Here is a 27,814-nt window from a genome sequence, read left to right as displayed (position 1 = left end):
CTGGATGACTCTCACATGATGACACCCTTGAATTCTTATCATTCTTGAAGTATTAGAAACAACTTCCCCTGAGGTAGTCTCTACAGAAGGAGCTTCAGACCCATACCTGGGTTCCAACTGTGATGTTTTCCCCATTGCTTTTCTATGTCATGTTCTTTCATTTCCTAATACCTCGAACCAAGTTAGAATTTCCCTATCTGTTCACATCCTTTTTTCTTTGTTTCCTCCTTACATTATTTTAAGGAAGACTTAAATTTTTCTAATTACTTGGAAAGTCAATATTTTCCTTTAGTCACTTCACTTTATTCAGTGTTGCAGAAATGGAAACATTGAGTACTCTCCACAACTCCCTGCAACATTCTCCTTGCCCATCATACCAGCTGGAAGCACCATTCTCAGGCATTTAGTCTTTTCATCAATTGGCTTATGCTTGTGACTAACTTCTGTGCTAAATGGCTGATTTATTATGACTTTCTGCTAGCTGGGAGGGTTCCTGGGTGAGGCTTAATTATTATGCCCTGGTTCCCACTTTTTCTGATAAAGATGCGATCTGCTCACCTGCATTTAATTGTCAGTTAGCATACTCCTACTATGGTTCTACTTAGACAGTAGTCTACAGAAGCTATTCCAAAAGAAAAAAAAAATCCAATTATCTGATTAGATCTACTCAACTTGTTATTCCTAGCTGTAGATCTCTCTGTTTCCCTAGTCTTTTGGTTCACTCCCCAGTCACACACAAAGAGTTTGCATTGTAGTACGGGAAATAAGACTAGTGAACAGTATAATCTGGTATGGGATGATCAAGTGCTTGTGTGTGATGTTCCTTCTTGAAGAGGACCAGAACAACCTCGCTATATGAGTCAAGTTACGATACTTCTGACTGTGACGGATCAGACCAATATTGGCTCAAAATGCTCTACTATAGCTCTGGCACAATGTCCATGTGAACATTTGGGGTGGATTCTCTAAATTTGCACATCTCACATTTCTTTTGAGCTACTTCATTTCTACTTTGCTCACAGAGCACAGCACTTTCTCTGATGAGGGCACACCATGCTGGGTGATCCTGTGCCAGTGTCTCCCATGTCCTACAATCAATTCCAAAGTTCTTAAGAGAGATCTAGAGAGTGTCTTTGCATTGTTTCTTCTGACCATCATGTGTGTGCTTGCTCCATAAAATAGTCTTTTTGGTAAGTGTACATTTTGTGTTTGAACAACATAGTCAGCCCATCATAGTTGTGCGCTCTGCAGTAGAGTTGGAATGCTTTGGAATTTAGTTCAAGAACAGACCTCAATGGTACCCTTATCTTGTTAGGTGACATTCAGAATCTTGCTAAGACAATACAAATGGAAACAATTCAGTTTCCTGGCATGGTGCTGGTATACTATCCAGGTTTCATGGGCATACAACAATTAGGTCAGCACAATGGCTCTGTAGACTTTCAGTTTGATAGTCAGTCTAATACCTCTTCTCTCCCACACTTTCCTTCACAGCCTCCCAAGCACTGAGCTAATCTCTGGCAATACATGTGTCAACCTCATTGTCTATGTAATACATTCCTAGTGTTATGGAAATTTAAATGTAAAGAGTGATTGGTCCCTGAATCTCGAGGTAATTATTTTTTCCCAAATGGACTTCACAGCTGGAACATTTTGAGCATGACTTTGGTGCTATTTGGCCTGGATTGATTGGGGAGGAGTGACAGAGGATTCCAGCATACAATAATGAGAGGGTGATAGTGAAGTTTATGGCTTTGGGGAGGCAGAAGATCATTGGCAGCCATGGCTCCTCCTTCTCCCTTTTCAGCTTGTGAACATTCAAGGCCTTACTTCTGTCCTTGGACTCTGGCAGCTATGAGTTTTTGACCTTCCCAGGGAAGGCTTGAACTAAGAACATATTAGGGAGAGCTGGAGTTGCCAGGACAATAAAATTAGAGCTTGAGAGGGAGGGTCCTGAGGTCATGTTTGCCTAGTAACTCTTCTTAGGATAATCACTAAATCCATCTTGCGTCAGGCCCCAAGTTCTATTAGTCTGTGTCACTACCTTGCTATGGCTGAGATAACCCTAAACTCTTGCTTTTGAGGCCTGGTAGGAAGTATGCTATTCAGCTTCCCAGTTTATTTTCTGGCACCTTGGAAATACCTGATAGTTTCTGCAAGGAGAAACTAGATTGATAATCTTCTATCACTTTGGGGGACAGGGAGCTGCTGGAAAGAGATGAGATGGTATGACTGAGGCCATGAACGTTGGAAGTGCTTGCTTAAGATGTATTTTCTTGAATGCATGCCATATTAAGCAAAGCATTCATGTTATTTAATATCTTTATGTTGCAAAGCATCTGTCTGTTTTCTAGTCCTGTAGGCGTTCCTCTAAGGGTTTAGCAGAAAATAGATTTTCCTCTATGTTTTTGTTAAATATGAGCTCAGTTTCCTCTCTATGCGTACAAGGATCCTTGTTTTTTAATTGCTTTTCATCTTTTCCCCCGCATCTCACTACTGAAATTCAGAAATCCCAAGGAGCTAGACACATTATAGAGGGAGATTCTTCTTCCTGATGTCTAAGAAGACATGGGTAGTTAGTATCATCCCAGGTATTGAAGGGGAGAGAAAAATTCAACTGACAATTAAAAAAAAAATAATTAGTTTATTTATTTTTAGTTTCCAACATTCACTTCCATAACATTTTGAGTTTTAAATTTCCTCCCTCTCTCTTTCCTCACCCTCCCTAAGATGACATGCAGTCTGATATAGGCTCTACTTACACATTCATATTAAACATATTCCGCACTGTGAGGCTTGTGACCTGCGCTACCCTCCCCCACTCAAAACAAAGTCAAATGCAAGTCATGTCATCATTTCTCTGATGTTATGGTCTTCTTTGAAAATGAAGGACGAACACAGACAGATCCTTGCATCACCAAGAAGAGCAAAGTCTATCAGTCAGTCATAGAACAATGTGGATGTTACCATGTACAGTGTTCTCTTGATTCTGCTCATTTCACTTAGCGTTAGTTCATGTATGTCTTTCCAAGTTTTTCTGAAGTCAGTCTGCTCGTAATTTCTTATAGAACAATAATATTCCATTACATTCATATACCACAACTTGTTCAGCCATTCCTCAATTGATGGAAATCCCCTCAGTTTCCAATTCTGGACCATCAAAGAGGGCATGGACTGTTTTTGGACTTTGTATATCCCCAGCATGTGGCACAGTAGTGGCACATAGTAGCTGATTAGTAAATTATTTGTTGATTAAATGATTAACCTTCATCAAATTTCCATGTCTTAGTTTTTCTGTTGGCTATAAAATGGGCACAAAAAAATGGTCTTTTTTTGAGGTAGGCAGATTCTCCACTATGAGAATATTTCAGGTTTAATTATTTAGTTTAATGATTAGCTCCAAATCTTCTTTTCTTTCTCCAAGTCCCATATGCCGATGGGATATCTAATATCCCAATACCCCTCCCCTGCAGTAGCTTTCTTTATCTACTTTCCTGAGAAAATTGAAGCCAACATTGTATCTACTCTACCCACGCTCCTCTCCTTTATTTTGGTCTCTGAGAAATGGGTGGCCTTTCTCTGTCAAAGCCAAGTCATCTATGTGCTTTCAGTCCCATCCCATCCCACCCATCCCATCCCATCTCCTTTGTGAACTTTCTCTCATTCTTATTCTTGCTTTCATTTTGTCTCTCCTGTCTTTTATTGCTTCCTATCTGCTAGCTTCTTCTCTACTATTCACAAACTTGCTCATCTACTTGGTCTTAAAAAGAAACATCGAATTAACCATGTCACTCTCTCAAGCTATATTTCTGCTTTTTTTCCCTGTCAAACTCCTAGAAATAATTATCTAAATTTACTGTCTACACTTTCTCACTGTCTACTCACTTCTTAACTACTTTTAGTCTGACTTGTCATCCTAGCATTCTGTTGAAGTTATTCTATGTGAGGTTACCAGTGATGCGTCAGATGTTAAAGGTGATGATCTCTTCTTCAGTCTCATCACTTTGACTTCTCTACTGCTTTGGACACAGCTTAGCATTCCTTATTCCCTCCTTCCACATGAAGAGGAATGTCAGGAATAATTTCTAAACATTTGAGCTGTGGAGTAGGCTGCTTTGGGAGGTGATGGGTTCCCCCTCTTTGGAGGTCTTCAAGCAGAGGAAGGAAAACATTTGTTGGCTATGTCATACTAGGGTATTCCCTGGCCTCCTTTTCCTATTGCCACCTATACCTTTTCTAGTCCCAACTTTGATTACTCCCACCTCCTTTACTCTTACTCACATGTTGCTGAACAGAACTGGAAGAATTCATAAAACTGTGCTGACTGGACTCACCCATCTCAATCTCATGGTGGTGTCCAACTTTCTTTTCTAAATTGATTCACTATCATTCTTTACTGCAGCTATTCCCAACTATCTTGTCTCTCCTTAACTCTCCCATAGCATCCTCTCCCCAACTCTTCCAACTGAGGACTTCACCTCACAATTTATCTATAAAATTGAGACCATTTGTCAATAGCTTTCCCTTCTCCTTAACTCTTCATTCAACATCTTCCTCCACTACCTCCTCCTTCACTCTGGTTTCGGATAGAACTCTGCATACACCTTTGAGCCCATCCTCTCCTAACTTCTCCAGAAAAGTACTCCCACCACCATTCCTCACTCTCTCACTAATTCTTACAGTCTCCCAATCTATGGGCTCATTTCCTGATGCTTATATACATACTCATATCTCAACTATCCTTAAAAAAACCCTTCACTTGATTTGACCAACCTTACAGCTCTTATTCTGTATCTCTTCTCCTCTTCTTGACTTAACTCTTGAGAAAGTCATCTCCAACCAGTGCTTCCATTTCCTGTCCTCTCATTCTCTTCTCACATCTCTTTAATATGGCTTCTAATTTTACCTTTCAACTGAAATTTTGCTTTCCATAGTTGTAGTGGTTTGGTAATTGTCAACTCGTACTTTGTCTCAATCTTGATTTTTCTTGATTTCTCTGCATCATTTGAAACTGTTGATTGCCTCCTTCTGGATAATCTCTCCACTTTAAGTTTTCTTGATTCTACTCTCTCTTGTTCTTCTCCTATATATCTGACTATTCCTCAATCATTTTTACTGGTTCTTTATTTGTTTTACTCTCAGAAGTCCCTCAAGGCATCATCCTGAATCATCATCATCATCTTCTGGTTCTTTTAAAAATGTCTATACTAGGGATGGGGAATCTGTGGCCTTGAGGTCACGTGTGGTCCTCTAGGTCCTACCTAGGTCTTTAAGTGTGGCCATTTGACCAAATCCAAAAGTTCTGTGAAATTTGGATTCAGTCAAAGGACCAAACTAGGGCCATGGGTGACCTCAAGGCCATCCCTGGATACTACTCACTTGGGGCAGGTAAGTGGTGCAGTGGATAGAGATCCTGAAGTTAGGAAGAGTCCTCTTCCTGAGTTCAAATCCAGCCTCAGTCACTTACTAGCTGTGTGACCCTGGGCAAGTGACTTAACTCAGTTTGCCTCAGTCCCTCATCTATAAAATGAGCTGGAGAAGGAAATGGCAAAGCACTCCAGTGTCTTTCCTAAGAAAATTCCAAATAGTATCAGGAAGAGTTGAAGAGAACTGAAAACAACTGAACAACTTCACTCTCACTTTGTGCTCTCATCAGTTCCAATGGGCTCAATAATCATCTTTGTATGCATGATTCCCAGATCGATTTATGCAGTTTTAATCTCTTTCCTGAGCTTGTAACCATCTGCCTTTTGACTATACCAAACTAGATGTCCTTTAGGCAGCTCAAGGTCAACTTGTTCAAAAAAGTACTCATTATTTCCCCCTCTAAACCCTCACTTCTTTCAAACCTTCCATATACTATCAAGGGCACCACATCCTTCCAGTAACCTGGGCTCACCACCTTGGTGTCATCCTTGACTTTTCACTTTCATTCACCCTACATATTTTATCTGTTAGTGAATTTTGTCATTTCTACCTCCACAACATTTCTCATATATATTCCCTTGTTTCCAATCATGCAAACATCGTTCTATTTCACTCTCTTATTACCCATTGTCTGGACTACCGCAATAACCTTTTAACTGATCTCCAAACCTGATTTTTCTTAAGTGTTCTGATCATGTCATCCTCTGTTCAAAGAGCTCCAGTGACTCCCTATTACCTCCAGGATCAAATATAAAGTCATATGGTTGGCATCGAAAGCTTTTCATAACCTGGCTTTCCCCTATCTTTCCAGTTTTCTTAGATCTTACACCCTTCCCCAAGGAAGGGGGGGGGTCTTTTCATTTTCTTGGTTGCCTTCAATACCCAAATCCCACCTTTTACTGGAACCCTTTCCTTATATGCTAATGCCTGCACTCTCAGATAACTTCCATTTATTTGGTAATATTTTGTATGTATCTAGTTATATACATGTCTTCTCCATTAGAATATGAGTTTCCTAAAGGCAAGAACTGGTTTTGGTTTGCTTGTTTGTTTATCTTTTGTTGCATTTCTTTGCATTCTCAGTGTTTGGCACAACTCCCAGTACATTATAAGTGCTTAATAAATGTCTATTGACTGACTCACTGACTTTTAGCTTCTTTGGTTGCTTTCAAAACTCAGCTCAAATAATACTTTCTGTAGAAGGCCTTTCCTCATGCCCTTTTCCTCCCTCTCTTCCTTCCTTCCTTCCTTCCTTCCTTCCTTCCTTCCTTCCTTCCTTCCTTCCTTCCTTCCTTCCTTCCTTCCTTCCTTCCTTCCTTCCTTCCTTCCTTTCTTCCTCTCTATCTCTTGTATGTAAATAGCTAACTTGCATGTTTTCTTTACCATTTGAATTTGAACTCCTTAAGAAAATTGACTAGGTTTTTATATATTTTTGTATCCTTACCCTTAACACAGTGACTGGTACATAACTAGTGCTTAGTAAACACTTGTTGGCCAGTTGAATTTCATTACTGTTTTCCTTTTTAAATCATCATCATCATTCTCATAGCTTATATATAGCACTATTATAGCACATTTGTAAAGCATTTTACGTATGTTGTCTCATTTGATCCTAACAACACTCCCCTGAGGAAAGCCTTATTATTATCCCTGTTTTACAGATGAGGAAACTGAGGTCCAGAGAAGACAAATGACTTGCTCAGGGTCACATAGCTAGTGGTCATCATGTAAATCATTCTTTGCTCTGCATCAGTTCATACAGGTCTTCCTAGATTTCTCTGAATTTTCTATATTTGTCATTTCTTATAGCACAATATTTCATTAATTGTTTTTGTTCAGATGTTTTCCAATTGATAGTCAACTAATTTCCTTCTAGTTCTGTGTTATTACAAAAAATATCGCTTTAAATATTTTTGAAGATATTTAGTCCTCTTAGACCAAGTTGTGATAAATGTTTTGGAGTTGTATTATTCAATTGGAGTTGTATTATTCAATTTCCTATGAAGTAAATGTACTTCTTACTTCTTTCTCTCCACCTTTCTGAATGCTTGTCTTGCTTTAAGAATCAGCTTAAGGATGTAGAGGTAAGAAGGCAGTGCACATGCAGGAACCCAGTTGAATTCTTCCAACATTCCTCTTCAAATAAAATAACTGATAAATAAAAGTATGTATAGAATAATTTTACATATGTATGTATTTACAGATATTTTTTACATTTTTACATGTACAATTTTTACATTTTATAAACATAATACACACACACACTCACCTATTTGTGTCTAATGGTAGCCATATCTAGGGCAAATGAGGAAAGAGGAGGAGAAGAACATTTTTTTACAGCTTTATTATATATTTACAAGAAATAGCAAGTTGTACATAATAGATTTGCGGGTTCATGTGCAATCACCCTTTTATTATGCTAAGAAAGAAAAGTATCTTAGAAAACTAAAGTTCCATGCAAATTTATTATTATTATTATCATTATTATATACCACCATCATTATATACCTTCCTTACTGAAAATTATCTAGGTCATTAAACTGAAATTGATTTTTTTAAAGATGGAAAGTTAATAGAATATACTGGTGCCAAAATCATTCTTCAGACAGTTATGTGAGACAGACTCATTCTCCCAGCAAATCATATTAAAGCAATTTGATAGTTTTGGGATGTCAAAGAGACTTTTAGGTAATAGTAAATGGTCAGACCAAAAAACACCCAAGGAAAACTCCTCAAATCACATTTTGAGGCAACAGAACAAAAAAAAAGACAAGATGAGATATTTGTCCAGCATAACATAATTTAAAAGGTTGGCAGGAGGGAGAGGTCTGTGTCATTGGGGTGGGAGCTTCCTGTAGTGAGGACAACAGCACCAGCAGCACCAGCTGTGGTAGCTGTGATAGGGCAGAAGAAGTAGCAGCTTCTGGAACTCTTAGTCCAGAGATGGTAAGGGTGTCAGACAACTGGTCAGTAAGAGATTACAGGCAACCTTTTGCTGGCATTGGGTACATCTGGCACTGGCTGGCAACTCTATTATCCATAAGCAGTTTTGAGTCATAGTTCCAGGGCAGAGAGGAACACTCATGGTTGGTCACAAGACAGAAGAGACCTTAGTCTCAGTTCTAAGGCAGAGAGGAACAGTAGCACTTGTGATTGCAGGATAATAGGGTATCTGGTCACAGTTCTAGGGTCAAAAGGAGTGCTAGTCCTTGTGGCTGCCAGGAAACAAGGACCCTTATTGGGTAAAGACCAAAGTGTAGACCAAGACAGCAGTGATCATAGCTTTCTTTGGATCACATCACCTTGGAAACACTGAAAACTTGCAGACCCCAAGAACTAGCTCTGAAAACAGCAGAATGAAAAACATGAAGCTTGAGACAGAATCTCCCTACCTACAAGTGAGCAGAACTCATCTTTAACATGAAATAGGATGGAAAAATGAGCAAACAACAAAAAAGACCTTGATTATAAAAAGCTATTACACAGGGAGACTGAGACATAAACTCAGAAGAAGACAACAATGTGAAAACAGCTATAGCCAAAACCTAAAGGAAAATGTTAACTGGACCCAAGCCCAACAAGAATTCCTGGAAGAGTTAAAGAATGGTAGAGTAAAAATTGGGAAAACAAATGAGAGTGATGCAAGAAAATTATGAAAAGAGAATTAATAGCTTGGAAAGGAAGGACAAAAATTCTCTAAAGAAAAGAACTTAAAAAACAGAATTGGTCAAATGCAAAAATAACTACAAAAATTCCCTAAAGAAAAAAATCCTTAAAAAAGCAGAATTGACTAATGGAAAAATAAGTACAAAAGCTCACTGAAGAAAATTATTCCTTAAAAAATTAGAATTGGTGAAGTGGAAGCTAATGACTCTATGAGACAGCAAAAAACAATAAAACAAACTCAAAAGAATGAAAAAATAGAATAAAATGTGAAATATCTCATTAGAAAAACTTTCTGACCTGGAAAATATTCATCAAGAAGTGACAATTTAAGGATTACAGGACTACTTGAATGCCATAGACATCCCATTTCAAGAAATTATAAAGAAAAACTGCCCTGATATCTTAGATCAGATGGGTAAACTAGAAATTGAAAGAATCCCCTGATCACCTCTTGGAAAAGATTTCAAAATGAAAATTCTCAGGAATATTATAGTTAAATTCCAAAGTCAAGGAGAAAATATTATAGATAACCAAAAAGAAACAATTCAAATATCATGGAACCACAGTTAGGATCACACAACAGTTAGCAACTTTCATGTTAAAGGAATGGAGGGATTACAATATGGTATTCAGGAGGACAAAGGAACTAGGATTACACAAGAATAAACTATTATGCAAAACTGAGTATAATCCTTCAGAAGAAAAAAATAGTTAATGAAATAGAGGACTTTCAAACATTCCTGATGAAAAGACCAGAGCTGAATATAAAATTTGACATTCAAACAGAAGACTCAAGTGAAGCATGAAAAGGTAAACATGTCAGAGAAATCATAAGGACTCATTATGGTTAAACTTTTTACGTTCCTGTGTGGGAAGATTATACATGTAACTCTTAACAACTTTGTGATGATTAGGGGAGTTAGAAGGAATCTACATAGACAGAGGACACAGGTGTGAGTTGGTTATGTTGAGATGATTCTCCAAATAAAATGAAAGAGGTAAGAAAGAGGGATGCATGAAAGAAGGGGGAGGGAGAAGCAGAATGGAAAATTTTCTCACTTAAAAGGGACTTGCAAGGAAGAACTTTTTTAATGGGGGGAAAAAGAATAGTTGGTGCCAATGCTTGAGCCTCACTTTCATTGGAACTGGTTCAAAGAGGAAAAAATACACACACACAGAGTTGCACATAGAAATCTATCTTACCCAACAGGGAAATAGTGAAGGGGATAAAAGATGGGGCAGGAATGGAGATAACAAATAAGAGAGAAGATTAAGTGAGGCCGTGGTCAGAAGCAAAACAGACTTTTGAGGAGGGACAGGATAAAAAGAGAGAGAAAAGGACAAAAGAAGAAAATAGATTGGAGGGAACTACATAGTAATCATAACTATGGATGTGAATGGGAGAATTTCACCCATAAAATGGAAGCAAATAGTAGAATAGACTACAGACCAGAATGTAACCATATGTTGTTTACAAGAGACACACTTGTAATAGAGACACAAACAGTAAAATAAAGGGCTGGAATAGAATCTCTTATGCTTCAGCTAAAGTAAAAAAGGAAGGGGGAGCCATCACAATCTCAGAGAGAGCAAAAACAAAAATAGCCTGAATTAAAAGTGATAACTGGGAAACTACATTTTGCTAAAAGGTACCATAGACAATGAACTAATATAAAAAAATTGTACAGTAAGTTTCTCTGATAAAGGCCTAATTTTTCAAATATATAGGGAACTGTATTTGTACAAATTTATAAATATAAAAATAAGGGCCATTCCTCAGAGAAATACAAATTAAAACAACTCTGAGGTACTACATACTTATCAGAAATGAGAAATGCTAAAAAGGATGCCCAAAGGGATATAAAACTGTGCATACTCTTCAATCCAAGAATACCACTACTAAGTATGTATTCCAAAGAGACCAAAGGAGAAAGACCTACACATAAAAAAATTTGTATTGGCTCTTTTTATGGAAATTAATGGCATGTTTATCAGTCAGGGAATGGCCGAACAAGGTATGACTTATGATTGTGATGGAATACTATTATGCTATGAGAAATGATGAGGGGAGTGGTTTCAGAAAAAAAAAATGGCAAGACCTGTATGAACTTATGCAGAGTGAAGTAAAAAGAACTGGATATCATTGTGCACAAATAATAACAATGTTGTAATGATGATCAACTGTGAAAGACTTGACTACTCTGATCAATACAATGATCCAAGACAATTCCAAAGGATTCATGATGAAAAAATGCTATCCACCTCCAGAGAGAGAACTGATGAATTGTGAGTGAAAATTGAAGTATGTTTTCTTGCTTCATTATTATTATTTTTTGCCTTTTTTGGTGATATGGCTATTATGGAAATATGTTTTGCATGAATTCACATGTGTAATTGATATCATTTTACTTACTTTCTCAGTGGACTGGGGAGGGCTGGAAGGGAAGGAAATAATTTGGAACTCAAACTATAAAGAGAAAAGAATATTAAAAAGAAAAAAAGAATCAGTTCAGGTACCAACTCCTCTGTGAAGGTAACCTCAAAATGTCTTCTCCTCCCATTTCACTGTTTGATCTCTCTTAAAAATATTTTTATTATACTTATTAATGTACATATTCTATCCCTTCAGTATAATGTAAGCCCCTTGGGGGTAGGGGTTATGCAGTTTTTGTTTTTATAGCCTCATAGTCTAGCCAAGATCCCTTTACCTAATAAATATTTATTAAGTTGAATTAAATTAGTGCCTAAAAGAAGTTTTGGAATATTCATATTTTGAAAGACATTATTTTTATGAATAAAATTTATAACCTAGCTCACATACTATTTGTGACAATTGCAGTAATGCTTTATTAGCCAAAGGGAAAGTATGATATGCTGCCTTATCAATTGTGTAATAGAAAATGGCAATTTAAATTTTTATTTCATTAATTATGACATAAATACAACATGCTATTAGTCTCCAGTTGATAGTTACTTTTAATGCCTCCAAGAAATGGTTAACCAAAATTATCAGTATTCCTCATTCATTTTAGTCACTTTGATTGAGTCTAAATGGCTTATCAAATGATGAGCATCATCAATATTGCATTCATCACAGATGAAAAGATGATACCTGTGATTACAAGTAATATCTATTCATTGGTTATAGATTCATAATAGTCTCCAGAGAGTTCTTTAAAGCCATGTGATATCTGAATCCTGGAGTTTGTATTTATGTCTCAAAATGAATTGCAAGATGTTTAAATGAAAAATCACAGTACCAAGTCTTTAAGGATGATGCATACATTTAAAAGTACTTAGTGTAGCTCATCCTCAACACCTTCTGTTTTCAGTAGGTGCAGAGGTGGACAGGAAACACCCTCCAGCCTCAGAAGCAGATGAACAATCTGAAGCCATAGGTCAGAAATTTTGGTGGGATATTTGCAAAATGATTAGCACCTCAGCCTGTAGAAAATACTCTTCGTAAGGTTGCCAGGAAAGGGTAAGTGGCCAGGGAAGTTGGGTAGCCAGTGGAAAGTCTGCGGAGATGTGATTTAGATTTAGAGTGACTTGACAATGGGAAGAATGCCCAATTAGCTTCAGCTGAAGAACAGACATAAAAAACCAGTAGCTCATTGAATCATGGCTACAAGAAGAAATACTGGGAATGAGCTAATTGAAAATGGTTCAGGGGAGGAGAGGAAGGGTTTTGATAAAAATAAGAAGCATGGGAACAAATCAACATTTATAGAAAGACTTGGGAATATTCCTCTTGGTGCAATCAGTGATTAGTCTAATTCAGATAAGCTTTGTCAGCAATGTCTCTGTCCTTACACTCAGCTGTCAGAACAAGCAGCTCCTTGTCCCACCTAGTTGCATTGCTATTACCTCTGGATATGATGACCACATACAGTGTACAGGAGTAGCTCTGTGTGAAGCCTCTCAGGAGGACACATACCCTATTTCTCTCATGCTTCTGTCCTTTGTTTGATCAGGTCTCTATCTCTATCTCTCCTCTCGTTTAGGGTAATGAATGCTACAGGGTATATGAGAAAGTGAATTGGAAAGAGTCAAGATTTGGGGGTCACAGTGTCCACTCTGTTTCTGCTCTACTCTGTGAACTTGGCAACCTCACTCACTTAGAGAATGCAAAGCATGGACTGTATCCCCAAGATCCTTTTCACCTTGAAAATTCTAACATCTTTGAATCACAGTGGTAAGAAATGTTTTAACAAATTGTAGAGTGGAAAGTGCCAGATAGTATTAGCAGAATATGGATTTCTTATCCTTTTAACCTTTTTTAAAAATTATTGATATCCTTTGTTTTTATATTGCCTTCATTTCCAAATATATTCCTCTCCACTCCCATCCACTATTTCTAGTAACAAGGAACAAAAAATAACTTGGAAAAAAGGCAGTTCAGCAAAACTAACCAACATGTCAACTACGCCTATAGTTCTCTGCTCCTGAAAAGAAGGGAGATGGAAGTATTTTCTCACCTCTTCTCCACAGCCAGCCTTCCTTGTTATAATTACATAGAACTGCATTTCAGATCTTTGTTCTTTCCATTTCTATTGTGGTAGTCATTGTGTATATTGTTTTCCTGTATATATTGTGTAGTATTCCGCTCACCACTCTCTATATTACTTCATATGACTTACTATTCTTCTCTGAATCTTCATATTTATAGTTTCCTATAGCACAATAATATTCCATTACAGTTTTTAACCATTCCCCAATTGATGGACAGTTATTTTGTTTCCACATTTTTTTTGCAACCACAAAAAATGTTACTATAATTATTTTGATGTCTATATGACATCCTCAGTGTGGACACCTAGCAGTGAGTTCTCTGAGTCAAAGAGGATGAACATGTAAAAAAAAGCTTAATTCCAAAGTATTTTCCAGAATGCTTAGAGTATTTTACAGTTTCACTAATAACATATTAGTAGATCTGGGTTTCCATAGGCTCTCTAACACTCACTATTTTTGTCTTCTGTCATTTTCAGTAACTTTCTTGGCATAAGGTTGTCTTTAGTTGCATTTCTTTGATTATTGGTGATTTGTAGTAATATTATTTTTAATTTGCCATTTTTATTTTGAGAATTTTTTCAGATCCTTTGAACATTTATCAATTGGAATGACTTCTGATTTTATATTTGTATTAATTCCAAATATGTCTTTGATTTCAGAAGATAAAGTTTTGATACACAAACAAATGAGAGTTTTCTTTGTTCTTTAATGTCAATGTTTTGTCTACATGGCCCACGCTGGCATTGAAATCATAGGGAGAATTGCCAGAGGTTAGCAGAAGGCAGGAAACCTTCAAAGATAGTGGAGTGAGAGGAAGCAAAGATCAAGGAGCTACTAGACCAAATGGTAATTGGGAATTATGAGGGAAAGTGACAATGAGGACCTTTTCCCAGCCTGGCTAATAATACAGGGAGACAACCAGAAGCTTGTGGGCACTGGGAAGTAGATTTGGACGTGAATGTTTGATACCGAAGCCTTCTACCATACAGCCTTCTACCATACAGGATATGGTTGAAACCTGATGTTGTGTACTCAGGATAGGGATGATTCAGGAGCTGTATTGTTCTGACCCTGGAGCTGAATTAGATTTGTACACTGACAAGTGAGTTTGGACTAGGGGTGAATCTGCTATTCTGTTGCCCTGAATCCTGTACAATCTTTCAGTACCAATCAATGGCAAGATTCAGCAACTATCTACTAAAGGTCTTTTCAAGGGTCATCCTGTAGCTGTGTTGTCTAGACCCTTCAACCAGGATTGGCATCCTGCAAAACTCAGACCAGGAGGGGGTGTGAACAAACTGAAACCTAGATAGAAAACCAGGAGCTGTAAGTTCATAGTTCACTAGATTTGAGACCTTGAAGCACATAACATTCAACTCCTGAAGAAAGCAGCAGCAAGGTCTCAGAAAATACATACTAGGATCAAGCAAAGCTCTGCACACGCATGCATAGTTTCATGTTGACACACAACCCTGATTTTGGAATCAAGGCTTGAAAATGAATAAAGAAGGGGTTATGTTGATGATCAAAAAACATTATAGATATAAGGACAACTAAGGGGCAGTTAGGTGGTGCAGTGGACAGAGAGCCAGACCTGTAGTCAGGAAGACTCATCTTCCTGAGTTTAAATCCAACCTCAGACACTTACTAGCTGTGTGACCCCAGGCAAGTCACTTAAGCCTGTTTGCCTCAGTTTCCTCATCTGTAAAAGAAGTTGAAAAGGAAATGGCAAATACCAAATGGGGTCACAAAGAGTCAGACAGGACTGAAAATGACTGAACTGAACAAAAGACAATCAAGACCCAACCAAGAAGAAAAAAATAACGCCACAACATTTAAAGCAAAGCCACAAACAAAAACATAGCTGGGGCACAAAATCAATTAGAATTCCTGAAAGAAATGACATAAGAGCTCTGGAGGGAAGAATTTAAAAAGAAATGAGGGTTCTAGAGGAAAGATTTGAATGAATAAATTCTAGGAAATAGCATTGTGTAGAAGAAAGGATGTTGGATTTGAAATCATATTTGGGCAATGTCACTTACTACCTGCATGTGACAAATCACTTAGCCTCCCTCAATGAGACAAGTCTCCTAGACCCAGAAAAGAAAGTTCTTGGCACAAAAGTCCTTGACACTATCAGTGATTCAACATCAGAAACTGCTATATAATTTTATCAGTGGAAATGACATTGAAGAAGATTCATTACCATCTGCTTTACTGCTGCATCCCAAGCAACTTGGGGCATTTCCATCTTACTTGCAGTTAAAAGCTTCCCTGTTGTATTCTTTGTATCCTTAAGCACTTATCAGAATGCTTTGCACATAGCAAACACCTAATAAAGGCATCTTTCATCCCTTCATTCTGCTTGGTACCAAGATAGAAAGAAAGATATAACTGAGGTCTCTTTGTCAAGGAACTTAAAGTCCATTGAACTGGAAAAGAATAATGATATATTTCCAAACAATTATGACTCACTGGAGACCAAGAAATACAAAAGAGAAGGCCAAGCACAGTTAGGATTTTGAGGAGGAAAATTTTACTCTTAGCTAGAGGATGGAGAAGGAGGTGAGAAAAGGCTTCAAGGAAGGGATGATACCTGAACCAAGCTTTGAAAAAAAGTAAAAATTTTAACAGAGAGGTTGAAGGTAGCAAGAAATGTTTCATTCCAGTTAAAGGGGGTGGCTTGAGCAAAGGTATGGAGTTAGAAGAGAGTACAATGAGAACATGATATGAACAAAGAGCAAATTTGGCTTTAGCCAGGTTTTAATATGGAACTTGTGAAAGGAAGTAGTATGAAATGTGGATGGGTAGTTTGAAGGCAAACTGTGGAAAGTCCTCAATGTCAGGATGAGTTTTATTTATGTTTTATGTTTCTCTTTTATTTAGTAAGCATTGGAGAGTTATTCCATATAGGAAGAAAAACAATGTAGGTGTGGCTGTAGGAATTGCAAGACAAAGACTGCCAACTCCATCCCACCTCTGCAATTTGGCTGAGCAAATTCTGGGGGCCAACTGCATGGTACTAGCTACTAAGGACATAATGGGAGCTGAAAAGAATTTGCTCACCCCAACCCAAATATCATATACATTTGGGGAGAGTGAAGCAAAATAGTTAAAAGATAGATTTGATCCAAGAAACTCTTGCTGTGCTGGTCAGATGTAGCTATGGGTTTGACTCATAAAAGAGTTATACTATCTCTGAGGCTACCTCACAAAAAACTGGAAACATTCTCTTTCTTGGGAATGGCTATGTAGCAACTTCAATTCAGCAGAGAAGCAGAATATAACAATTTTATAGTGCAGTGGAGAAGTATCATGGCAGGTCAGCAAAGAAGCAGCCCAGCAAATGACATCAGCAACTCATCAGGGAAGCAACAAATTTCAGTTTCAGAACAGAGATGTGTTCTTACCAAAGCAAAACTCTCAAGCATGAGTTTTCTGGGTCTGTTCTTTGATATGTGATGATTAGGGCATCTTTGGAACAAGGTTTCCCTGTGTGCATGTTGAGTATGGGGAGTAGGAAAGAAGTTTTCTTTTTTTCCTCTTGCTATTCTGTTTAATTAATCAGAACCTCTCAATTTGAGTTAGTGAAAAAGCATAAAATAAGGGACTCATAAGCTGTGATTATGAATAAATGCTGACCCAAATTGTGCTCAAAACCTTAATGTAGCCTTCAGGGACCTGAAAAAAGAGTGGTGCGACAGGGGTGAGGTGAGAAGAACATAGGCTACATAAACAGACCGGAAAAGTAAAATGCATAGAAAGATTACTCCAGGCAGCAATGAGGATACATCAAAAAAAAGATAGACTGTAGTGAGGAAGACCTCTCTTACAAATCTTGATATGTAAATGAATATTGAGTTATTCTCTTTTCCCCTTAATTTCCAATTACTGACAATATTGCTATCTCCAAAATTAATAGAAAATTACAATGAATATTTAAAAGAAATTTACATGAAATAAACCCAGGACATGGTGGTCTGGGAGGTGTGGCTACTGACAGTGCCTCTGAGCCTATCTGACCAGCATTTGATCAGCATTTGTTGCTGGTGGTGATGAGGGAGGTGGGTCCTTTCTCCGAAATGATTTCTCCTCTCAGTGGTGGGTGTGGAGGGTGAACTGGAAACTAGTCTAGTGGTTTGGGGGCAATTGCTATTCCCAAGGTTCTTGGGTTCAATGCCCCCAAATAATAGATATCTAATATATTATGTTGAATTGAAAGGAGTGCTAAAACTGTAACTATTTTCTGCCTTTCAGAAATTATGTCTAAGGCTTTTTTATCTTTCCACTTTATGGGCCCCTGTCCCGCAACCTTAAAAGGCTTATTATTCTCTTTTGCAACCCATATTTCCTTCACCAGAAATTCAAGACTGATATATTTGCTACATGCCACCCAAGATCAACCTCTTTTGTCTTTCCCTGCTTTTCCATAACTGAGGGTATGGCTATATTCGAATGGCAGCTTATCATATGAGGTTTTTCCTTCACTCCAACCCTATTGAGATCTTCTATTACAGAAGAATATCTTTGAGCTTGAAAGATGGCATTAGAATATATCATAGTAGTTCCCATTATTGGCTAGGGGCAAACACTAAGTTTGTAACAGTGTGACATGAGAAAGTATATTAAGATAAAGAAGAAAAGATATATTTTAAAAACTGTGAATCATCTCCACTTGGTTAAATACATGTGGTACTGTTTTGCAGAAGCTATATATTATGTCATAATCCAGAATTTTCCAGACAGTCTGTTTAATGTCTCAATTTTTAGGAATTCCAAAAAAAGTCAGAATATTACACTACTATAAGCTTGATTGTAATTCCTGGGAAAATTCTAGAATATGCTATTAAATGAATTATTAACAAACATCTGGAAATGGACATAGTGATCAGATAGAAGCAACACGAATTCATTAAGAACAGGCTATGCTAGGCTGATTTGTCTTCCTCTTTTTTTTGACAGTTAACATGAAAATTGTCCAAAGATTTGTTGATATGGACTGCTGCCAATCGTGCTTATTAACACAGAGGGACATTATTATAATTGGTTTGTTATATGCTTGAAGCATAGACTCTTAGTATACAGGGAAAAACTGGGTCTCAAGCACCTCTTTTCAGCAAGCTTATGGATATTTTAGTTTACAAGGCAAGAAGAATACAATGGAATTTTACAAAGGGCACAAAGGAAGGGTAAATATTTACACATCAAAAAACAGATTAGCAGAAGGAGATGATCTGCATCAGGCAAAATTATAAGCTAGTCAGTTAACATTGGGGTTAGAGCTGGAATTCATAGACTATCCAGAAGGAGATAGTTAGTTGACATGCTTAAGTGAATAGAGGTAATAAAATTAATAATAAAAATTATATATATATTACATATACATAATAATAAAAACAAATAACACAATTATCTTATCACCAACTAATCAATTATCTGAACTAAAGGTTTGTGTCTCAGCTATATTCTGTAAGCTCTAGAAGTTTCAGTATGAAGCAAATGGCAGCAGTACAAAAATTCTCATATGATGCAGGGTTCCTAGATGATGTGAATGCTGTTGTATAGTTTAACTGGAGTTTAGCAACACATTTTTAAAAAGTCTAACATTGTTTTTGTGGAAAATATGAGAAATTTAGGTGAAACTAGTCAAATAGTGATGCATTATTAATGGTTTATCTCAACATCTAAGAATGAGTTTCCCTAGGGAATCTGTGCCCACTGCTGCTTGATATTTTTGTCAATATCTTGTATAAAATATTATGCTTATATAATTTGTAAATGACACTAAGCTGAGAGAGATCATTAACACATTAGATAACAGGATTCAAAAATATCTTAATAGAATACAATTGAATAAAATAAAATATCTCTTTTTAAAAATTAGACCTGTGATTTCATTATTGTAGGGAATGTCTAGTGAGGAACTCCTCCTTATAATTGTGCAGATTCATAAGTCTCTGCAATTTTTAAAAATTTTATTTTAAATTTACAGAATAAATAAAATTTGTGGAATAAAGTTAAGGAATAAAGTATTTCCATCACATAGTACAATAAAAAGATGGCTATGCATGAAACTACAAGTCTATCATGCATAACTTGCTATTCCTTTCAAATATACAAGAAAATTATCGTGTAAATTTCTTTTCCCTCCCTACATTCCCTCTCCTTCCTGCCCTAGAGATGGCCACCATTAGACACAAATAGGTGCATATATGTAAAATTATTCTATATACACATCTATTTAACAGTTTTTCTGTGGGTGCAGATAGCATCTTTCTTCATATATCCTTTATAGTTAATTTGGGTATTTGTAATAGACAAAATAATTTATTTGCTCAAAGTTCTTAAAACAATACTGTTGTTACTTTACACAATATTTTCTTAGTTCTACTCATTTTGTTCTTCCTTATTATGTGAAAGTCCATGTTTTTCTAAAATCATTGAGCTCATCATTTCTTATAGCACAGTAGTATCCTATCACAATCATATATCACAGCTTGTTCAGTCATTCCCCGACTGGTGGGCATCCCTGCAATTTCCAGATCTTCACCACCATAAAGAGAACTTCTATAAATATTTTACAGGTTCTTTTCCTTTTCTCCTAATTATCATCTAAAGTGGAACAAGTAGTGGTATTGTTGGGTCAAAGGTTTGGGCATAATTCCAGATTGCTCTCCAAAATGGTCTGATTAGTTCACCTACAATATCAATTTACTATCTCTTCTGGCTTTTATCTCTAATCACTGCTGTCCTTTCTCTGTAACTCATATCTCAGCTTCCTTATATCTCTCCATCATCTTATTATTCTACAAAATCCACGTGCTTGATTTGTAGTTGATTAGTCTGAAACTATCAGTAGAATCCTTTATCCTATAGCTGAAGAAAGACAAGACTTCCCTAGTCCACTCTCCTATCAGTGCTGGGTGAGGACAGCAAATGCAAGCAGTTTGAATAAAAAGGATTGAGATTTTGCAAAAGAATCTGTACTCACAAATTTAGTTGATATTAAAAGAACCTATAGTGGATAAAGGGTTGTATGTTGGAAGAAGGTTCTAATAAAGAGAAGAGCAGTTTTTTGTAGGTTGGAAAATGAGCATTAGCAGGTTGTACTAAAGTGGGAAAACCTTGAATACGCATCCAACTGGGGATGCCTGTCATTTAAAACTCAACTGAGCTGGATTATGAGAGGTGTATCGCTGAAAGGACGGAGATCAAGATTCCCCTCTCCTCCCCTCCCCTCTCCTTTCCTCCCTTCCCCTAGCCTCTCCTCTCCTGTCCTCTATTATACCATTTCATTTATTTCATATAGAATTGGCCTCTATATCTATATTTTGTGCATTCCTTCTCTTAATAATTTTCTATTTATCCTTTATATATCTTGCTTTGGATATATACAAACAAATATATGTTTGTACATTGTCTCTTCCAATAGGTTGTAAACTTCTTGAGGACAGATACTATTTTTGTCCATTTTAAAAATATTATCCAGTACTTAACACAATACTTGGCATATAGTTGGTTGGTTGCTTGTTGTCCTTCGTTTTTGAAGAGGACCAAAATGATATCACCATGATAAAGTGAAGTTTCAGTGTGTCCTACTGTGGTTGATCAGACCAATATGAACTTGGAATGCTCTACCACAGGTTGGGCACAGATAGTCCGTATGAATATTTGGGGTGGATACTTCAAATTTGCTCATCCTATGTTTACTTTGTGCTGTTTCAATTCTGCTTTATTCATAGAGCACTGCACCCTTTCTGATGTGGGCATGCCATTCTGAGTGGTTCTGTACCAGTGTCTCCCATGTTGTACAGTCAAATCCAAAATTCTTGAGAGAGACCTTGAGACAGTGTCCTTGTATCACTTCTTCTGACCACCATGTGATCGCTTGCCCCATATGAGTTCTCCATAAAATAGTCTTTTTGGCAAGTGAGCATTTTGCATTTGAACAACATGGCCAGCCCATCAGAGTTGTGCTTTCTGAAGCATAGTTTGAATGCTTGGCATTTAGCTTGAGCACGGACTTCAGTGTCTGGTAACTTATCCTGCCAGGTGATCCTCAGAATCTTCCTGAGACAGTTCAAATGGAAGCGATTCAGTTTCCTGGCATGGTGCTGGTAGACTGTCCATGTTTCACAGACATACAACAATGAGATCAGCACAATGGCTCTGTAGACCTTCAGTCTGGTATTCAGTCTAAAACTTCTTCTCTCCCAAAGTTTTCTTTGGAGCCTCCCAAACACTGAGCTAGCTCTGGCAATGCATGCATCAACCTTATTGTCAATGTGTACATCCACAAAGTAAACTACCAAGGTAAGTGAACTTATCCACAGCATTCAAAACTTCTACATTTGCTGTAATCTATGGTTCAATGTATGGATGGTGTGGTAGTGGCTAATGGAGAATCTGTGCTTTCTTGTGCTAATTATTAGGCCAAAATTAGCACAGTAACAGAGAACTGATCCATACTTTGTTGTATCTCAGCTTCAGAGGCTGCACTGAGTGCACAATCATCTGCAAACAGAAAATCATGCACCAACATGATGGAGGGAGCCTCCACTTTGGTCTTGGCTTGTAACCTTTGGGGTGTTGGCATATAGTAGGCATTTGGTAAATGTTACCAATAAATTAGTTGAATTAATTGTAAGTTAAGTACTTGAAATAATGGAAATATTTCAATTATTTTCAATGACATTTTCAATTCAATGATACCTACCTGCCCCCACTATGAAGCTGGTTTTTATTCCATGCTACTTCTTTTAATTGAGGGAGTTCTTTGATGACAATAATATTTTCTTTATGTTAGAGATTAGAATTTTAGGATCATCATCTAAGGATACACACACACACGCACATGCACATGCACACACACACACTTATATATACACACACATATACACATGGAATTTTAGGATCTCCCCTCTAGGGATACATACGTACATATTATACATATACATGTCTATGTATATATGTGGACATATATATGTATATAGTAGAACCTCAGTTTATGAATTTTAATCCTTATGAAATTCTATTCCTCATGCAATTTGTTCATATTTCAAAGTGAATTTTTCCATAGAAAATAATGTAAAGTTGGATGATTGATACCACATCCCTAAAAATATTCATATAAAATGATTATTTATAATTTTAAGTAAGTTTTTTGTCCCTAATGTGTCTGAAATACAACAGCAATGATTAGTACACAATATAAACTGAAAATAAAATAAGTTAACCTGTGCTTTACCTTTGAGAAGAGTTGTGGTTAGTGTAAGGGAGATTAGAGGGAGGAGGAAGAGGAGGAGGAGGCAGGGTTATTGCTTGGAAGGAGAGTCTCCTTCTATGAGAACACTGGCAAGCTCAATGAAAGGAGTGTTCTCTCTTATGCTACTTTCACAAAAAGTAAGACTAACACTACTGCCTTCGCTTATTTTTAGAATCACTTTCATATTTTGACTCACTGATTTTTTTTCTTTACATTCACTTCCGAGTAGGACTCTATCTAGCAATACTTGTTTTTGACATTTTTTCAGAATGTCACGGAAATGGCAACAACCCATTATTGTTAAGAATCATCGCTTCACAAGTTATTCAAGTCCAAACATGATGATCATACAATGAATTTTTGTTTGCCCTGCAAGACAAATTTTGCAAAAAATTTTTCCTCATCCAGTGAAGCATACATAAATCAGTAACTTTTAAACCAAGGTTCTACTGTATGCATATATACACATATTTAAACATATATATACATATACACACATATGTATGTGTATGCATATGTATATATATCCATAAATTTCCAATTTATTGCAATACTTGTTTCACATTCAGCATTAAAACATTCACTAATATTTAATTTGAATGGTAAATTTTTAAATAATGAATTTTGGAAGTTGCTATTAGTTACTGTCATTTATTTAAACAGCTTTGTAGACATCTAAGATGCTTTAAAAGAGGTCAAATGTCGCTATAAAAGATCAAGGGTAAGATTGCTTCTGTTCTCTAAGGATTATGTTCTGCATGTATAGAAAGTCTGTTGGATTGAGTTCTACAGAGAAAGTGGATGTTCAAAGGAAGGAGCAGCTGTAACTATGGCATGTTCTGGTAGCGATAGTTTGGATGAATTTTTATAATATGTAGCTGTGTACAGAGAGACTATTGTTTCTGAAAAGCATTAAATCTTTTTTTTGTTTAGCTCTTTAGCAAAGTGTTGTGCAATTAATATCTCATAGGATGTACTGTCTCATCTAAACTATAGAAGGGACTTCAGGGTCTCTGAAGTCCATTACATTCATTTTGTAGATCAGGAAATAGAAGCCTTATAAAAGTAAAGTAACTTGTCCAAAGTCACACAGAAAGTAGCATCAGAGTTGTGATTGAACCTTGGTCCTCTGACTTTAAAATGTAGTGCACTGCCTCAACAAAAGCTTTCTGATGATGTAAATGTTGCTCGAGGTGTTTTTGTTTTCCAACCTCTCCTCCACTGACTCTAGAAGTCTGTCCAAATTTACATTTGTTGTTTCCATGGCACTGTCTATTGAGTAGAGGGGAAGAGATTTAAGATGCATAAGAAATAGTTGACAATTTAGGTGAGACATTCTGGGAAGACAGGGAAGTAGGTCAGAAATTTCCTGGCTCTCCAAATTTGACAATTGATGGACAAGATTAGTGTTTGTCCTTTGTTCTTGAAGAGGACCAATGCTATTAGGAAGATGGTGTCTTGAATTGCAAGTGAGTTGGGTTTAAGTGAGGCAGGGTGTGCAGAGTCACCAGCCTCACTCTCTCCTCCAGAGTCATCTGGGACTAGTGGCAAGGTATAGATCTGGCCGACTGGAGATTGCTCTGGATGAAGTAGAGGACCTTGGGTTTTTTAAGCTAAAATTTTTCCCAGGTCACAGTTAATCTGAGGCAATACCCGTTCAGTGACTGAGGATAGGTAAGAAAAAACAAAAAAATGACCTCTTTTACCCAAACAAAAAAAATCAGTCTGGGAGGGGAAGTCCCTAAAAATTTCTGGCCAAAACAGGAACAATTGCTATTTGCACTCGCTTTGAGCCATCAAAACTAATCTTAAAGGCTTACCTTTGGCAAAGAGGAGGGCTTCTTCTTTGAAGACAAGAAGAAAGGAGGAAGGGATGAGTAAGGATATAGAGGTACAAAAGAGAAATAGTTTCAGTTGATTAAGTAGATGAAGTCTTCTGTTGAAAATGATGTGAGAGGGGGCAGAGCTGGCAAGAAAGAGGAGCTTTGAAACAGACAATTGTGGGAAATATGATTGTTTATATAGGATGAATAAAAGATAGCAGTGAAGCAGTAAGAGAGTAGTTGAGGTTAGCCACATCAATTTGTGGCAGATTTAGTGTATAAGTTTTCAAAATTCCTTCTAGGAGTCTTAGGCTGCTTAGCAGCAGAGAGAGAGAAGAAATTAAAAGAATAATGTCAGTGGGCACAGAGTGAAAGGGATAAATCTGTAAGCAATCTGAATGGAAGGAAAAAATGACTTTGTGAAGAATTAAGTATGGAATTGTGGAAAGAACTGTCACTTATTAAGTGCCTATATATACCAGGCACCATGCCAAGCTCGAAGGATACAAAGTAAAGCAAAAGATGATCACTGTTCTCATGGACCTCACAGTCTTACAAAGGAGACAATATGGAAACAATTACATACAATCAAAATATAGACAGGATACATTAGGGTAGTCTCAGAGGGGAGACACTAGTATTAAAACAATCAGGAAAGGCTTCTTATAGGAGATGACACTTTAGCTGAGACTGGAAAGAAGTCAGGGAAGCGAGGAGATGCGAATGAGGAGGGAGAACATGAGGGCCAGCCAGTGAAAACTATAGTGATTGTGTGCAAGGAAGGAACAGCAAGGTCGGTGTCAGTGAATTGCAGAGGATATAGAGAGGAGCAAAGTATGAGAAGATATAGGTTTTAGAGTAAAAAATCTTGGTTCAAATCCTGGATCTGCCCCATACTATTTGTGATCTTGGGCAAGTTTCTTAGTCTTCTTGGATCTTATCTGTAAGTAAATTGAGCTACATGATCACAGAGGTCCCTTCTTGCTTTAGAACTATGATTCTAAGAGTCAAAGATGACATTGAAGTCAGCCTTAGGATTGACACTAGATATTTGTGTAACACTGAATGCCCTGGAGCACCCTGCCTAAAGGCCAGGTATGATAAGAGCAAGCCCCCTTGTATTTGCATGTGCTAAATGGAAACAATCATGCTTACCATATAATTGGTTGTAGAGAATTATCAGTTACTGCTACTAAAGCACTCCAAAACCATGAAGCAGGTTATTTATTTCAAATACAGTTTAATCATGTAATCAAACAAGATGCTTCTCACATCCCAATAACGCTATCCTTTCCTAGCAAGATGGCTGCTTAACAGAAAAAAAAAAAACAAACCAGTCAGTCATTATATTTTCCTGCACAAATTTGAGCTTATTCCTGGGGAGAAATATTCAGCTTGTGAACTAATTTTCTGTGCAAAGCAAATGGCAGGAGTCCTCATTTCAACAATTATTCTCTCTCTATAGTGGATTTCTTTTGGTCTGGAAAAGCTTCCTGTAACTCTATGGCTTTGATGCTATGAGAAAAAGCTTCTTTGAAGTGCTTTTAACTTTTTTAGAATAAGTAACCTGTTGGGATACATTTTCTCATGCTGAGAAATCAGGGTTGGCTCGAATATCCACAGTGGCCTAGGCAAGATCAGAATCAGACGACATCCTTGAAGCAGACTAGGAAAAAGGCCAGATGCAAAGCTGCAGGGAGGGTGACATTTGGAGTCCTAAGTCTCATATATAAAAGAAAAGCATTGTTGTATTGCTGTCACACCAGGATACACAGACACCATATGCCATACCAGGGTATGTCCCACCAGGCAGTGGAACAGGTCTGATCAAGATGGGATGGAAATGGGTATCCAGCTGTTCTAAGCAGTTAAAAGTTTCAGGTCTCTGATAACTACTACAGATCCAGGCAAGTAAAGGATTAAGTCTAGGGGAGCTAATTATGAAAGGAGGGAACAGATATGTTACTTGATCTCCAAGGAGGCAAGGGGTCAAACTGAGGAGAAGTCACTCAAAGAGGGGGGGATTAGGTAGGCACTTTTCAGGGTCTCTAACACAGGTGAAGCAAAGTAAAGCAACAAACATTTATTAAGCTCTTACTATCTGTCAGACACTGTCTCAAATATTGGAGATACAAATACAAGTAAAAGAAAGGTAGTCACTGTCCTCAAGCAGCTTCCATTCTAATATGGGAGGGTAACACACAAGAGGGAATTGAAAAGGGGTTAATTGGGGGCAACAGGGAAGACACTCATACCTGTCATGATGTTGGAGTCCAAAAAGTCAGAGATAGAACCAGGAAGTGAATGAAAGTTGGGGGGGTTAGGAGCCTTATAAAACAGAGTCCTGAAGAGGAAATCACCCGTGGGAGAAGGGGCTGGCATGAGGGAAAGATGTTCCAGGGTGAGGAGGCCCTGGGTGCTAAGAAAAGTTCTAGGTTGAGATATCAACCAAGGGATGGGGTTGAAATCTGGAAATTCAGTAGCAGAGTCACAAATGAAGGAAGTTAGAATCATGAAGGTAAGCAGTAGTGATGTAATAATAATGCTTAACATTTGCATAGCACTTACTATGTGCCAGGCACTGTGTTGAGTTCTTTCCACTTATTATCCCATTTGATCTTCACAGTAACTCTGAGATGTAGGTGCTGTTATTATCATCCCCATTTTACTGATAAGGAAACTGAGGCGAAGTGAAGACTGGCCACTAATTCTAGGACAGAGACTACTCCATGCCTTATTCTACAATGGAGATAGTTAGATATTTGCAGCACTGAGGCCATACGCATTGGATGGAGCCAAAAGGGGATCAGGAAGAAGCAACCTGCTCTGGTATGAAGAGCACTGAATGTGAAGTCAATATGTGTGGGTTGTAAATTCATCTCTGGTCTCTATACTTGTGTGACCTTAGGCAAATCGCTCTACCTCTTTAGACCTCAGTTTTATCATCTATAAAATAGGGAGCTATCTTTCTAGCTTTAAATCCTGTAATTCTACAGATAAGCCCCAACCCTGCTTGAATCAAAAGCAAAGTCCTTAGGGTCCTGGGATCACCCAGAGTCTGCCATACTCTGCTTCCAATCATATAAACCAGGTCTAGACAAAGGTAAGATTGCCAAGAGAA

General features: G+C 37.4%; 1 long non-coding RNA gene across 2 annotated transcripts in view; it reads right to left on the bottom strand.

Annotated features, from left to right (window-relative positions):
- The window catches only part of LOC140498517 (uncharacterized), a 30,800-nt gene extending 3,641 nt beyond the window's left edge, over positions 1-27,159 (bottom strand). Inside the window, exons 1-2 of one of the 2 annotated variants that reach the window (XR_011965124.1) lie at positions 26,949-27,159; positions 7,450-7,578 (exon numbers count right to left, since the gene is read on the bottom strand). This is a non-coding gene — a long non-coding RNA (uncharacterized lncRNA). The remainder of the gene's footprint in view (positions 1-7,449; positions 7,579-26,948) is intronic. The other variant, XR_011965125.1, reaches the window with a different exon arrangement.
- Positions 27,160-27,814: the final 655 nt, after the last annotated feature.

This window comes from Notamacropus eugenii, chromosome 4, assembly GCF_028372415.1.
Source record: "Notamacropus eugenii isolate mMacEug1 chromosome 4, mMacEug1.pri_v2, whole genome shotgun sequence".
Lineage (NCBI taxonomy): Eukaryota > Metazoa > Chordata > Mammalia > Diprotodontia > Macropodidae > Notamacropus > Notamacropus eugenii.
Note: the sequence above shows the minus strand (reverse complement) of the source record. Positions and strands in the feature narration are given on the sequence as shown.